At 44.1% G+C, this 7,041-nt stretch overlaps 1 long non-coding RNA gene across 1 annotated transcript; it reads left to right on the top strand.

Annotated features, from left to right (window-relative positions):
* The first annotated feature begins 386 nt into the window (after positions 1-386).
* LOC140332642 (uncharacterized) lies at positions 387-7,035 on the top strand. Its single transcript, XR_011921219.1, has 3 exons — positions 387-483; positions 6,438-6,542; positions 6,834-7,035. It is a non-coding gene; the product is annotated as an uncharacterized lncRNA (long non-coding RNA).
* Positions 7,036-7,041: the final 6 nt, after the last annotated feature.

The following is a 7,041-nucleotide window of genomic DNA, read 5'->3' as shown; positions in this document are numbered from 1 at the left end:
GTCGTCTCTCTCGTAGTGTGTGTTGAATATAATTTGTGCTTTGGGAGATGTCAGAGGCTGCAATTCAGACGTAATGCATTGCTCATTATCTTTGCTGGAAGCCAGTTGGTTGGATTTGCCTCCAGTTCACCAATCTCCAATTATTTTTCCACATTAATGTTCGGGATCCCCCCACCCATGGCGCCCCGTCATCCCCCATCCTGTATCCTCTGATTCCCCCATCTTGGTGCCATCACTTTTATGGTGAATATTTTGTGATTTGCACTCCGTCCCGTGCTGTCTCTCTGATGATCTCACAATTCCCACTCATGATTTATAATTTTCTATAACATTCTCTGTGCCGGGAGATCTGGAGAAGTTTGGGTGAAGAAGAACTTTTTATCTCTGCAGGTCGATGCTTGAAGATGCAACAAGTTCTATTTGCTGGTATGGCTCTGAATTGTCTGCTGTTTGGGGTGACACTGTTGTGTCTGGCTCTGAAAGGTAAGTGTGGCCCTTCTGGCAGCATGGAGTCTATCTGTGGTTTGTATGGTGCCCATGTGTGGAGATCCGCATACATCCCATTACTGTAACAGTGACAGCTGAACCAATGGGAGCCATGCTCACATCATCGTTCTCTTTTCTGGAAAACGTAAAAGGGAGAACGAGTGAGCGGCACCCTGCTGTGCGTTCCTTCATACATTAGCACTGAGGTAATCCATAACTCATCATTCATCAATCTGCCAGTGTGGGTTGATGAACAACACCAGGGGATTGCTGGGTGTTTGCTAGAGACGAGCATAGCAATCATCTGATTTGTGTACATCGCTTGCTTCTCTCAGCTGTGTCAGTTGTTTTAAATGTGGTTACTGTATTTTCAGTGAATCATTTCCTATCATATCATTCGTATACCCCCCTCCCCTCTGCTAATCAACCCCCATCCCCCATTCCTCTATTCTTAGCATTTCATAAAGCCTCAACCCACCCCAATGCTTATTATTAGCCTACTGGACCGATATCCCATAGAATTCCATATAATTCTACAATGCATGCATGGAGGAAGAAAGGACCCGGAGAGGTTTGGTAATTGGGGTGAGGGGTAAATATACTTTGCATGTTTACTTACCTAATAAAAAAGATTTATTTAACATAACCAACCTAATATACGGGACCTGCAATGGAAGACTTCTAACGACCTTCACATTCACTGCCCATCAAAACATTGTATAAATTATTTTCCTATCACATAATCCAAGATTCCCAATATAATGAGCGGAGTGCCAGAACAAAGATGTGAAAGTCCTGAAGATTTCAGAATGAGTTCCTTAGAAGGTTCAGTCCTGGCAGGAAACCAGCGGGAAGAATATTCCAAGCAATGGGAAGAGAAGGAAGACGGCAAAATCCTAAACTAGAACGTGGAAGAAAATGTGTTCAGCTCCAGAGAGAGGAGAAAGTATAGAAAAGAATAGAAATCCATTTATCTGTGGGATAATCTCAGAGAGGCGAGAAGACGACAGTTCCATGGAATTAGTTACAAAGAAATGCCGAAGAAGACAGAAAGAGGTAGAGAGCTCCAGTAAATATATTCAATTCAGGAGGAATCCAGAAGAAGCGAATAGGAAGTAAAACATTCCATGAAATAGGATCAGCCCAGGGAAAATCCCGGGAAGAGTAGAAGGTCAGAAAGTTATTATCATTATTAACCTTCTGTCCGGATTTCTATGTCTAAAAGCGGTACATTGTCTTCATGGAAATTTATTTTACAGTATAATATAATAATATGAGTATAATAAAGTTTGACAAAATCATGTCAAAATATAAATTAAAATAAATAATAAAAAAATGTAATTAAAAAAAATAAATTATTATACTGTAAAATAAATGTTCATGAAGACAATGTACCGCTTTTACACATAGAAATGCAATACAGTTATTTTGTTTTTAATGCAATGCAAATAAATTTACCACCCCGCCGGCAACGTCCTCACGCACCGACGTCACCGGGAACTTCACAGTGACACATCAGATGCGGAGGAAGCCAACCGGAGGAGGAAAGATGACGGGGGATCACGACGGAGGACGCCGGCAGATCAGGTAAGACTCTATTTACTATTCTCGCTGGAGGTAACTCGGGGTTACTACTTTCAGCATCTTTTTTCTACCCCGAGCCACACTCGGGTTACCGCTCAGGGGGGTAATAAACAGGATTTATATGGCGCCAACATAATATGCAGCTGTAAGGCCCTGGTCAGCACCAGCCCCACCAGTCCCCCAATCTAATAACACACTCTTCACATTTATTGAAGCCCCGCTCAGCCTCGGGGTTTGCGTCTCCCAGCACACGGTTGCCCCCAGGACTTACTGCACAAGGGATGGTGTCTGGGAATGGGCCGGCAGCAAGCCATGAGCCCACAGATAGAAGTACCAAGATTCCAACAGAGACAAGTCCAGAATACAGAGCAGAGGTCGTACACAGAATATCCGTCCAGCAAACAAAGTACACAAGGGCAAGACACAAGCAGAGTCGGGTCACAGACAAAAGTCCAAGCTTCATAAAAACAATAGGTCAGCAACAGTAAATCAGAGGAAAACACACTCCAGCACAGATTAGCCCAGCTATACCCTATAACAGGCCCTGGTGACTTGGTCCAGAGAGGCTATAAAGTCCCAGCAGCCAATAGCAGTGCAGGAGTCAGGAGCTGATCGGCCTCTAGAATCCCCTCACAGCCTAACAATGGATGCCGGGGATGCCATAGATCCATCAGGCTGCACGACTAAAGGGAAGCAGGGGCTGCTGCTATTATAGTTCTCCTGGCTGCTGCAAAGGACATCGCTGGACAGAATAAACCATGTTTTATACTGCGATGGTGCACAGCATGGAGTCGCTGTACAGATGAGCATCTCCTAACAGCAGCGCTGTACAATAGGGGTTGCAAATGGCAAACAGACACAGACAGTGATACAGGAGCAGGAGCTTACAATCTAAAAGGTGTGTGAGGCGGCATACAATAGGAGAGGGATATGGAATGGTGGCTAGGTAGTGGGGGTGTAACCCTCCCAGCGGTTATAAAAGAAAGTAAAAAAAGCACTTACCTGATCTGCCGGCATCCCGCGTCGTCCTTCGTGTCTTCTTTCTTCCTCTGGCCGCCATCTTCTGCACTCGATGAGTCACCAGGAGTTCCCGGTGACGTCGGTGGATGTGGACATTCAGTTTGGGGCGGGGCGAGAAACTCAAATCAATAGGTATTGCATTCAATACAAAATAGCTGTATTGCATGAAATACAATGAATGTATAGGTCACAACGCGGTACATTGTTTTTCACAAACTTTAATTTTACAGAATAATATAACAGTATGAGTATAATATATATATTTTAATTTATTTAATGTATTATCTTGACAAGATTTGTGTTTCTAAAATTATTATACTCATACTATTATATTATACTGTTCATGAAAAACAATGTACCGCTTTTAGACATATAAAATCAGACAGAAATGAACCGCCCAGGAGGTTACGAGACTTCGAGGTTTCTCCATCAAAGATTGTCCATTGAGGTCATGAATCACTTCTGCGACATCTGGTCCATTTCTTCGTAAGTGCAAATCTAGCACTCAAAAAATATATAGGGGGTATTTTTTTACAAGGTCAGAGATGTAAGTGGGACTAAAACTCTGGAGGGATTTGAAGGCAAAGCACAGGAGCTTGAATTCGATTCCAAGGTGAAATGAAAGCCAATGGAGAGAACTACAAAGAGATGCAGCGGAAGAGGAGCAGTGGGAAGGCTGTGTATGGGGTAGGTAGGTGGGTGGGAAGGCTGTGTATGGGGTAGGTAGGTGGGAATGCGGTGTATGGGGTAGGTGGGAAGGCTGTGTATGGGATAGGTAGGTAGGTGGGAAGGCTGTATATGGGGTAGGTAGGTGGGAAGTCTGTGTATGGGGTAGGTAGGTGGGAAGGGGGTGTATGGGGGAGGTAGGTGGGAAGGCTGTGTATGGGGGAGGTAGGAGGGAAGGGTGTGTATGGGGTAGGTAGGTGGGAAGGCTGTGTATGGGGTAGGTAGGTGGGAAGTCTGTGTATGAGGTAGGTAGGTGGGAGGGCTGTGTATGGAGTAGGTAGGTGGGAGGGCTGTGTATGGGGGAGGTAGGTGGGAGGGCTGTGTATGGGGTGGGTATGTGGGTAGGCTGTGTATGAGGTAGGTAGGTGGGAGGGCTGTGTATGGGGGACTAAAGCGTTAAAGTAAAGATAACAGTGACTGTTGATCCAGGGAACATCAAATTGCCTCATAGCATCAGAAAGGAATTTTTCCCCGTTCGACTAAATTGTACCCGGGGTTTTTTTCTTCCCCTGGATCAACTTTGTCTGTAGGATTTTATGTATCGGTTGTACTTGATGGTCCAATGTATTTTTGTGTAACTATGTTGCCACACTTACCTCCTCTCTGTCACGGTCCCTTCCATGACGGAAGTTAGAGGATCTGTCAGACAAGCTGTATGTGAGGTTATCTGACAGTCTCTTTGTTTTCACTTGTTTCTGTGTTTGTAATGAGCACTCCGCTTGTATCAGCTACAGCTGGTGGTCATTACTGCTCCTCCATTTAGTCTGGCCTCACACTTCATGCTGTGCGGTTTATATTCACTTCTGGGATGTGAGGAGCTGGAGTGTTGTGCCATCCTGAGTTCCTGCTTATATATCTGCTATTATGATAAGTTTCATTACTTTTGGTGTTTTGTGGTTCTTTAGTTGTTTACTAGGCCTCAGGGAGACACTGGGTCCTTCATAGGGGAAGGAACCAGCAGTCTCAAGCCAGTCACTACTGCTAGGGCTATACAGGGCTAGTAGGGCCTAGGTTCCTGTGTATGAGTATTCCCACCATCAGGGGATACTCATACTGTTAGGAGTTAGGGCTAGGATAGGGTGTCTGTAAGGGGTGACCATTTCCTTTTCCCTAGCCATTGGAGGCCTAGTCCCGGGTATTACCCTTCTGTTCCCCTCCCTGTTATCCGTGACACTCTCATTAAAGCGCTTGCTCCTTTCTCTTGCACATGAAGGTAGTTCTGACCCCGGGCACACCTGCTCCACAAAGTTTAATCAGCATCCCCTCCCCCACCAGCCATTTACCTGGCTTAGACACAACACTCAGAGTTACAACAACGTCTCTCCACTAGTGTTAAGCCCCGTAGTGATGCTGAGCATTTCCTATTCACCTTTCCTGACCCCTTTGTCCAGTCATTTGTTCCCCAGCTTGTTCCCTTGTACATTTCCAGTCTTGCTGTTGTGTCTCCAATGTTTCCTGTGTCTCCTGCATTTCTTTTGTCTTCAGTGACCCCCGTGTCACCTGTGCCTCCAATGTCTTCCTGTGTTATCTGTGTCTTTGGTGACCCTCATGTCATAGGTGTCTGTTTCTGGTACTAGACCCCTGGTTCTGTTTCTGCCTTGCTTGTTTTCTGCTGCCTGCCCCAGCTTTCCTTGACTATTCTTTTGTCTGCTGATTCGGAACCACACCTTATTCTGCCCACCCTGGTGTGCCCAAAAACTGCAGCCTGGCATCAGTCTGCAGAGCAACATCCTGACCTCTAGAGGCACTGGAGAAAAACCAGGCTGATTATCAGACTGCACCTTGGCTTTTCTTAGGGGTCACACCAACATTGAGCAAACCATAGCTCCCCCTACTGGTTCCCTCTCTTCAAGTGTGACTTATGTAATATCTTTGATTGGTGGAGAGTTCAACAGTTCCCAATAAGCTCAGAAAAAATATTAGAGGTTAGGGTATTAGGTAGCAAGTTAAAAGGGATTGGTTTAACTCAGGTGAGTAGAATAAAACGTAACTATACAGGAGGTTTAAAGCTGCAGGTTGTTACCTGATCAGAGTAGACAGATGGAGACCACTAAGGCGTGGATCTAAGAAATAAGGATAATATTAATGCAAGAGTCAACAGAGTCCACAGGAGACGCTGTCAGTTGTCACGGGCTTTAATAGGCAGCGGAGGTGCTCAGGCGGGTGCAAAAAAGACCTTGCGTAGCTACCGTTCTCCCCCTTTGAGCTCTGTGCCCAATCTCTGGAATGATCACACAAAGTTTGTGATATGTGTATATTCTTTCATTTCATTTTTTGGGTTATGTAGATATAGGTGTATGATTTGTATGAAGCGAAACGCGTTGAGGCAAGAATAACGAATAAGTAAAAACATAGAGAGATTTATATATAATATTTTTTAAACTTTTTAATATATATGTAACTGATTTGGTATGTCATTCAATAAATGTTTTAATTAAATGGAAAGATTTCTTTTTTAGGCTCTAAAGTCCCAATAAACAATTTGAATCTAATAAACATATTTGGCTCTTTGGGGGTGAGGCAAATTTGTGCTAAAAGCAACTCTCTGGAGGGTATTCAATCATTTCATATAACCACTATAATATTAATGCAGAGCAAAATTTTTGAATTCTTATGTTTAGGCTCCGGGTGCGCATGTCCTGCCCCCGAGGAGAATGTGACACAGGGACTGCAGAAGAAACTCAACTGCATGACGGAAATAATTCAGCACAATGCGTCCCTCATGGGTGAGTCCGATGTACAATATTAGCTTTACCAACTTATATGGGTCAGGTTATGCTGTGCTTTCCATACAGGTATACAAGATGTAGAAGACTTTATCATTCAATATCATAAAATAGAGGCACCAAGATTCATCCAATCCAAGTAAACCAGACCAATGATAGATGTGATTGGTGACTTCTGGCCCTGCTGTCCTCCCTGATACCAATGTCTGCCATTACTCCAATAGAAAATATATTAAAACAGATTCATGACGTTACAGATAATCTATATATACACTGAATTTTATCCCTCAGCAAATCATTGTCCAGAGAACTGGATCCCCTGGAATGAAATGTGCTACTACTTCTCAGACACAGAGAAATCCAGAGACGAAAGCGAGAGGTTCTGTACATTGCATGAGGCCCGACTGGCTATGGTGAGATCTACAAAGACTGGACTGCTGGTACTATTTATATTCTCGTTATTAGGAGCCATACAAATAATCCATGTGCTGTACAGAGA

Source organism: Pyxicephalus adspersus, chromosome 6 (assembly GCF_032062135.1).
Source record: "Pyxicephalus adspersus chromosome 6, UCB_Pads_2.0, whole genome shotgun sequence".
Taxonomy (NCBI): domain Eukaryota; kingdom Metazoa; phylum Chordata; class Amphibia; order Anura; family Pyxicephalidae; genus Pyxicephalus; species Pyxicephalus adspersus.
Note: the sequence above shows the minus strand (reverse complement) of the source record. Positions and strands in the feature narration are given on the sequence as shown.